Consider the following 9,592-nt stretch of genomic DNA (forward strand, 5'->3'; position numbering starts at 1 on the left):
CCCGACATCTGCTGGAAAAGCAGCACAGCGAGCTGTAGGCAATCCAGGAGACTCCTGGAATGCATGGAGGATAACAGCCTGTGCCAGGTAATAGACAGCCCTACCAGAGGGAATGCCCTACTGGACCTGTTGGTCACCAACGCATATGAGATGGTGATGTCAAGACTGGAGGCAGCCTGGGCTGCAGTGATCATGCACTGGTGGAGTTTGCCGTCCCGAGGGATATGGGGCAGGCAAAGAGTAAAGTCAGGACCCTCAATTTTAGGAAAGCAAAATTCCAGCTCTTCAGGGAGTTGGTCAATAGAACCCCTGGGAAACTGCCCTCAGGGACAAGGGAGCAGAACAGAGCTGGCAGATCTTTAAAGACGCCTTCAGTAGAGCGCAAGAGCTCTTGATCCCCAGGTGTAAGAAATCAGGAAAGGAAGGCAAGAGGCCAGCGTGGCTGAGTGGAGACCTGCTGGGCAAACTAAAGGGCCAGAAGGAAATGCAGAGGTGGTGGAAGCAGGGACAGGTATCCTGGGATGAGGACAGAGATGCTGCCCAGTTGTGTAGGGATGGGGTCAGGAGGGCCAAGGCGTGGCTGGAGCTGAACTTGGCAAGGGATGCAAAGAATAACAAGAAGGGCTTCTGCGGGTTATGTCAGCCAGAAAAGGAAGGTCAGTGAAAGAGTCCCCTGCTTGATGAGCAAGACTGGCAGACTGGTAACAACGGATGAGGAGATGGCTGAGGTACTCAATGACTTCTTTGCTTCAGTCTTCACTGGCAGTCTCTCTTCCCACACCTCTCAAGGAGATGGACTGCAAGACAGGGACTGGGGGAGCAAAGTCCCTCCCACTGTAAGAGAAGATCAGGTTCAAGACCACCAGAGGAGCCTGAACAGGCACAAGTCTATGGGACCCGACAAGATGCATCCCAGAGTCCTGAGGGAACTGGCTGATGTAGTTGCCAAGCCACTCCCCATGATATTTGGAAAGTCATGGCAGTCAGGTGAAGTCCCTGGAGACTGGAAAAAGGGAAACATTGCACTCATTTTAAAAAAAGGGTAGCAAGGAGGACCCTGGGAACTACTAACCCATCAGCCTCACCTCTGTGTTGGGAAGATCATGGAACAGATCCTCCTAGAAGCTATGCTAAGGCACATGGAGGACAGGGAGGTGATTCGAGGCAGCCAGCATGGTTTCACCAAGGGCAAGTCCTGCCTGACCAACCTAGTGGCCTTCTATGACGGAGTGACCACATTAGTGGACGAGGGAAGAGCTACTGATGTCGTCTATCTGGCCTTCTGGAAGGCCTTTGACATGGTTCCCCACAACATCCTTCTCTCTAAATTGGAGAGATGTGGATTTGATGGGCATACTCTTCAGTGGATGAAGAACTGGGTGGATGGTCACATCCAGATGATAGTGGTCAACGACTGAATGTCCAGATGGAGATTGGTGACAAGTGGTGTCCCTCAGAGGTCTGTACTGCGACCAGTACTGTTTAATATCTCCATCAGTGACATAGTAGGATTGAGTGCACCCTCAGCAAGTTTACAGATGACACCGATCTGAGTGGTGCAGTTGACACTCCCAAGGGACAGGATGCCATCCAGAAGGACCCGGACAAGCTTGAGGAATGGGCCCACCTGACCTTCATGGGCTTCAACAAGGCCAAGTGCAGGGTCCTGTACCTGGGTTGGGGCAACCCCTGGTATCAATCCAGGCTGGGGGATGAAGGGATGGAGAGCAGTCCTGTTGAGAAGAACTTGGGGGTACTGGTGGATGAAAAGCTGGACATGAGCCAGCAATGTGTGCTCGCATCCCGGAAGGCCAACCATATCCTGGGCTGCATCAAAAGAAGTGTGGCCAGCAGGACAAAGGAGGTGATTCTGCCCCTCTACTCCGTTCTGGTGAGAACCCACTTGGAGTCCCGCATCCAGCTCTGGATCCCTCAGCATAAGAAAGACAGGGAGCTGTTGGAGAGGGTCCAGAGGAGGGCCACCAGAATGATCAGAGGGATGGAACACCTCTCCCATGAAGAAAGGCTGAGAGAGTTGGGGTTGTTCAGCCTGGAGAAGAGAAGGCTCCGGGAGACCTTCTTGCAGCCTGCCAGTGCTTAAAGGGGGCCTATAAGAAAGATGAGGATGAACTGTTGCGATAGGACAAGGGGTAATGGTTTTAAACTAAAAGAGGGTTGTTTTAGACCGCATAGAAGGAAGCAATTTTTCCCAATGAGGGTGGTGAAACCTTGGCACAGGTTGCCCAGAGAGGTCGTAGATGCACCATCCCTGGAAACCTTCAAGGTCAGGTTGGACAGTGCTCTGAGCAACCAGATCTGGTTGAAGATGTCCCTGCTCATTGCAGGGGGTTTGGACTAGATGACCTTTAATGGTGCCTTCCAACCCAAGCTATTCTATGATTCTACAATACTGTCTTCCATTATGATATCTCCCCTTTTTGGGGCCAAGGAACTTTAAGAAAAGCATCAGATCAAACAAACGCAGGTGACTACCTGAAAGGGGGTTGTGGTGAGGTGGGTGTTGGTCTCTTCTCCCAAGTAACTAGCGATAGGATGAAAGGAAATGGCCTCAAGTTGCACCAGGGGAGGTTTAGACTAGATATTAGGAAAAATTTCTTTATGGAGAGAGTGATCAAACATTGGAACAGGCTGCCCAGGGAGGTGGTGGAGTCACCATCACTGGAAGTGTTCAAAAAATGTGTAGATGTGGCACTTCAGGACGTGGTTTAGTGGGCATGGTGGTGTTGGGTTGATGGTTGGACTTGATGATCTTTTCCAACCTTAATGATTTTGTGATTCTGTGACTCAGGACTGAATGGGTTGCTTCCAAAGTGAAAGCTCAAGGGTATTTCATGACTGTAAATTCTTTTCCTCTTACACACAGCCCAGGTGATAACTTACGTGAGAGCAAAAACATTCTTTGGGCTGTCTTTTCTTATGTTGTATTTTCAGACTTACTCAGTTTAAAGCACCTAGAGGACTTGTGCTTTGGGCAAGTAGAAGATACTGTGGCATCAGGTTGAAGGCACTGGTAGGGGAAGGCTGGGAGCAGTGCCCTGGGTTGGGGCCCTCCCTCCTCATGCAGGGTAGGTGAGTTGCGCAAGAACAACCTGGATAGAACTGGCTTACTCATTATAGGTATCTGTCTTTACAGGTACGGTGACTGTGCTACCATCAATGCTTTGTGGTCCTGCAAAAAGAGGAGGGTTTTGGGTGGGATATGACAGGCAACAGGCCTTTGGTCATGCAACACTAGCTTCAAACTCCTGTTGGGCATTATGTAGAGAGTTATAATCCATAAACCTTCCATTAGGAGGCACTTTGGTATGATACTGAATAGGAAATCAAGCCTTTCTCCACAGAGGATCCTGGGCATTGTGACGCTACAAATTGCAATGCCTAATACAGTGTTTCTCAGGTATTTAAATGTGTTATTCCCTTTTGACTAATCTTTTTTAGTGCAGTCCCTCCCAACAGTGTCATTGCTGCTGGGCAGGGGAGAGGGGAGAAGCTGTGATTATTCCCTGTAGGTGTGGACACTCTTCCAGGTAAGAGAACTGAGCAGTGATTAATTAAGGACAAATTGTAGCTCACCGCATAGTGTAAAAATTTGCAGCCAGTATTTGCTTGCTTCTACACTACCAAATACAGCTTTTTCTAATTCTAAAAGCCCTGTTGAACAACCCACAAGTTAAGAAACTGCAACTTTGTGCCACCTGCTCCCACAAGAGAATTCATAGTCTTGACGTAGGCACTACCCCCCTTCACAATACAATGAGAAAATACACCAGCACGGAAAAGAAAGATAAGTCAACTCCAAGGAAAGTGAAGATTAGATCCTTGAAAGAGGCACGACAGACACTTGTAAAATTCAGAATTAAGAGCATTGAATGGTCTTCTGATGGCAAACACCTAAGTCCTTCACTAACCAGGAGTGAGTCATTCCTTCATTTCAAATAACCGTTGGGCTGATACTCTCCTTTTACACAGGAACACCCAGGACTAACTGGGTACTCCACTGAGGGCTCTGTACTTGTTCACTCATAGGCTATGTAGTAGTGTGATGGCTCTTTCTCTTACTAAAGCTGTTACATCATGAATGGAATAATGATAAATTGAAGCTATCAGAGACAGCAGTTTTGCAAAGGAATGATTTTCTAGGCTGGTGGGTAGGGCATGCACCTCACTGGGGTCAATACGGGAACCAAAGCTAGCTAGCTGTTTCTAGACTTTATTCCTAGGATTACTTATTTGCATTTTTCCAAAGGACTAATTAAATATTTAAAACTACTACTTAAAACAGGGATTTGGGAATAAGTAGTAGTGTGCATAAGAGAGGAAGTAAAACCTGAGTAAGAGAGGAATAAAACCTGAGTATGAGAGGAATTAAAACCACTGCCTTGGCTTTTGTTATCATTGTATATTATAAAAATGAGTAAGGCAAGAGAAGTGAACCAACTTAGCAGGTTGATGGGGTCAGAATGTAGGAATTCTGCAGAAATGAAGGTATAGCAGAACGTTGCAAAAGAACATTTGTGAAATAAATGAGGGGAAAGGTTGTCATGGTAACATCCCAGAACCACAACCAAATCTCATGGAAGACTGTGGTTTATAAGCTGGGTATTTTTCACGTCCTGATGGAAGAATACTGAATTTCTGACACAAGCTTAGAAAAGAAGCAAAATGAAAATGCAAACAGTGACAGGATTATGTGTAATGGACAAGGGATGTTGGAGAAGACATAGATAAGCCATGTGAAATGCTTGAGGTAATATATGATGTTCCCAAGAAATGTCTTGTGTAAGAAATGAAAAATGTCTTTAAAGCTCAAAAATCTGGAAAAGCAAGAGAACAGCTACCCTAAGCTGAATGCTTGAGGCCTGTCTTGTGAAATTAGCAAATACTGAAATAGATGTGAAAACTTAAAGAGCCATCAAAAACCTATCACTGGAGGTAGGTCAATGAACAAAACACATCTAAAGGCTCACCATGAATGGAGTAGACACAGCTAGAGTTCATCAAGTATCACAGAAAAAGCACAGTGAAATTACAAGAAGCAGCACACTGAAACAAAAATCAACAATTAGGAGCAAAAGAGAGAAAACTGAGACCTATATTTTTTTTTAGAGAAAGTGTGATATTGATAAGTGTCTTGCTTTTAGGTCATGTAACTATGGCAACAGAAACTGTGTCAAAGCTCACCAAAAGAGAAAAATACAGGATGCTGAGGGGTGATAGGGTGTTTCAGAAGGTGGGGGTTTACTTGTAACTGACAGGAGTGCAGTGCAAAGCAGCAAAACCAAATGGTTTTTAGAACAAACCAGGCCAAGGAAGAAGAGAACACAAAAATGAGGACTGTGCCTGGGAGAAATCAGTGCTAAGGCATGCAATTTTCCCCAGAGTGCAACAAGCATGTCCAGACTAGAAAAATACTATTTTGCAAGATAGTGTTTACACAGGAAAAACGTGACTGGAACCCTTCAAGCAGAAGAAACAATATAAAGAAGAGATGGTAAACTGTTAAGAGAACATAGTTCAGAAGTGACTGCTAATTGCCCCAAACACCTTCATTACAGTATACTGATATCGCAATGCCATAGCTTAGGAGCAGGGAGGAGCTGAAAATTTTGTAAACAAAGTTTTATCCAATTATCCTTGCGGCATGAAAATATGGTGACAAGAAAGGAAAATGAGACTTGTGATGTGATAAAATCAGCATGTAATACAATGTGCATAGCAAACATCAATATAGGCCAGTTTCTGCATAGTGGCTAGCAGAAATGTTAGAGCAAACTACACGAAGTAGGTTTACAAGTGCTCAGGTCCATCATATTGCCAGAACAGCCAGACAGCAGGAGAGAAGCCTTACCTACTGCCTAAGGATACTGGACTCTTAAGAGAAACCAAGTGGCCAACACAGCATCATATATACAAGCACTTGAGTAATCATACCCAGATCACTGGGAAGGGGAATTAACCACAAAAATACTTGTAAGCCAGCTCAGAGAAGGGAGTTTCTCACAAAAGCCAGATGCCCTACTTACTCTCCAAATGTGATCAAAGCTGAGCAGGGTTGTTACGTGGGGCAAGGCAGGCCAACAGGCAGCAGAGAAAATCCAGACCAAGACATCAGGACACCCAGCCTCCCTCTCCCCAGCATACACAACATTTGTAGCTAGCTTTGAAGGAAAAATGGGAAATGCTCACTGTAATGCACTTATTCAAGCCTTGGGGAATCAGACAAGCTGTCAGACACTCCTACAGCTACCACTAAAGAAAATATTAAACCTTTTCAGCTGCTAAAATAGCCCAAAAATTAGGACCCAGAGGAATGTAATTCCAGGGAATTTGTACCCTTTACCTGTGAATGGGAATTCAATCACATCACATCATCAACATACATAGACGGGCAAAAGGCCAAGGTGAACAGACAGTTACGATTGCTCTGATTCTGTTAATGAAGAAAAAAGTATCAGCAGCCTCTCGAGCATGGAGAAGCACTCCCTCCCAAGGCATTAGCAGCAGTCTTGTAGAGCACGTTATGTTGAGGCATATGTATAGTTTGATGCTTATGGACCAGAACAAATACATAGCTACAACCAGAAGCCATGCAATTAAAAAAATAATACCAGAACCTACTGCAACCAGCAAGTAAAAGATTCCAGAAACTACGCATGGGGCGGGATAGTCTGAGTCACACTATTTTCCTAAAGCAAGCTGTGTAATTGCTTGGCAAATGGCTATAGAATTAGCTAATTATCATTAATATAACATGGATTATATCATATGTATTTCCCTGGAAAGTCTACCCTGAAAATACAAAATAAAAAGCACAGACAGAGAGAATGGCGAACCGTATGCACCATTGAGCCTGGTCAGTGAGGTTGGGAAGGAACATGGTGTCTTGAGCCAACAGCAGATTCTTAAAAGAGTGCAGCAGGAAAACAGGGAGAAGAAACCCCACAAAAAGTCTTTGGTCAGTACAAGAAGGATGCAAATCCATGCCAAAATACTCTTTGGAGTATGTGGAGTACATGATATTTTGCATGATATTGTGGTTTGTACCTTCCAAAACTCTCCAGCAAATGAAGAAATAGCTAACAAAGTTTATTTTCAACTTCAATACATCCAATTCATAGCTATATAAGATGATGTAGCTTTTGAAATCTATATCTACAGGATAGAATGTTAAGTATAATATCTGTGACCACCATAACCCACTCTGTCAGGTAAGTACAACGAAGGAAATGTGCCGCAGTCAGGATTCCAACACGGACTCTTGCCAATGACTGCATGGGGGACTTTGGAAAACTGTACTGTCAGGGAGTGCTGGATGAGAAGGGTGCGTATATGGAAGCACAGGACCTGGGGGACAGCTATAGTGTTTTGGGCCCAGAATTGGTGCCAGCTGAGTTGCGTTCATCTTGCTTTGGGCTTGTCCCCTCCACAGGGTTTGTGTACAAGGGGAGGGCTGAGAAGCAGAGAAACGGTGTGAATGGGAACAAATGAGGAGTGAATAGAAGAAGGACGGAGAAAGAATAAGAAGCGGCGTATGTGGAAACAGCGCGACAGAGGGAAACAGCCTACTGAGCAGAGCTTTTGTAGCGAGAGAGAGAATTACTGTTTGGTTGGGGCCAGGAGATCAACATGCTGCAGAGCACAGCAAATGGAGCTTACTGATCATAATGTGGGCAGATGGCATCTAATCATAGTGTATCGTTGGCATGAAACACAAAACAGGGGTGCCTAGGTGTTTTTCCCTATCTCCACAACCTTGGAGCGCCCGCCATGGCACTGTGTGCCAAACCTGCCTTTCCATATGCCACATGCCTCCAGGTTACCATAAGCCTGCTGCCTATTTGTCCTAACTGAGCACCCCTGATTACTTATGTAATTACCATTAAGTGAATCCAGGCTCGCAGACAAGCCATGCTGAATTGAGTGGAAAAGACTTGAGCTGTGTAATGAGAGCTACAGAGCATCAGGCATTTCGAAAAGTTATGAGAAAGTGAAAGGAGCATCTACTGCTATTTATTTTCAGCTAGTTAAAATCTGACTGCGGACAAGTTCAGAGAATCTAATCCTGACCCAGAAAAGGGCAAATACAGGAAATAGCTGTTTTGGACCAAGAATAGAGCTTCCTGTGGAATAGGACTTTTACAGCCTGTTTTTGCTTTGTAGGGAAAAAAAGTTTGATTCTCTCAGTAACCTTTCTTTCCAGTTATGTAAATATCAGATACCTTCATAACTAATGTGCATGTTTGTATACGGGCCACTGCCTGTTCTGCCTTTGAAGAAGGTCCCAGGTAGATTAGCTCCTTTGCTGGGTTGTCTAAAAGATGACTCATGGAGGCACCAGCCATTGTGTTCTATCAGAGAACATTGGTTGTTTTTTTTCTTGTTGCTCTATCTCCTGTCCTTGGTTTCTGATGAAGTGTTATCCTCTCTCCTGCTTTCTCTGGAGATGCTGTTTGTTCCCTAAACTCTTGAGCCTGGCAAGCTTTATCTGCTAAAATATCTTGCTTGCTCAATACACAGATTTTCCCAGGCTCTTTGCTCTAGTCAAAATATTTGCAGGAAAGCTGACTAGATGTCACTTCTGGCTCCCTTTTACCTTACATGACCTAAATTAGTACCTAGTTATACTCTCTTAGTGGTACAATGTGGTGAAGGCAATTTATGTGCCACTTTCTAGCATGTTTGGTTTCCATTAGAGCAACTAAGACATACTAAAAGACCTCCAATTGGAGACATATAATTTTACCAGGGAAAAGACCAAGAATCCTTTAAATCACATATGTACATGTAAGCTCTTGCATATGGATGCATTTAAGCTTTTAGAGGGCTAACCATTTCTTTACAATTCATGTGTTACCAGGGCAACAGTAGTACTTACTCTGGTTCCTTTTGACATTCTTTCTTTGATAGCCAAAGGCATGTTGGTTTTTTTTTCCCTCTACACATCAGTTTGCCTTGCTAATAGCAATGGAAAGTTAAGTATTGAGTCAGATTCTGTTCAGATTTAGAGAGATGCAAACTTGTTCTCAGCTGAAGGATTGTGTAATGTGATCGGCAGCAAAACTTGGCCTGTCTAAACTGTATTGGGAAAAGCCTTTGATGAAGACGAACCCTTACCTTGCAAGCTTCCTGAAATGAGCAGCATCAGAGAGCTAAAAAGAAAAGGTTCTTTGGCTTTTCCAGAAAAGAGGTTTATTGCAGTAAAAGTAGAGCTCAGCCCTGCTCTGTGCTCCTTGCAGAATGGAAAATAGTTTATGAAGACTTGATTGAAAATACTGTTTGGTATCATGATTAGATGTTATCATGGTCACATCTTCATGGATTAGAACTTACAGATGTTCAGAGGTCTAACTAAACAATTTGGGAAACAGCCAGATAATACTTGGCAGAACTTGGTGATTAACCCAGAGAATAACTGTTTATTTGCCCCTGAAATGAGGTTGATGAAGATGATTTGGCTATGATGACTGTAATATGCTGCCTTTCCATAATGAAAAGGCTTACCATTCTGTGAGAACAAAGAACAGGCTATAGAGAAATACTGTAACTTTTACCTGCGTGTATTTTCACTCTT

This window comes from Phaethon aethereus, assembly GCF_964289735.1.
Source record: "Phaethon aethereus genome assembly, chromosome: 2".
Classification (NCBI taxonomy): Eukaryota; Metazoa; Chordata; class Aves; order Phaethontiformes; family Phaethontidae; genus Phaethon; species Phaethon aethereus.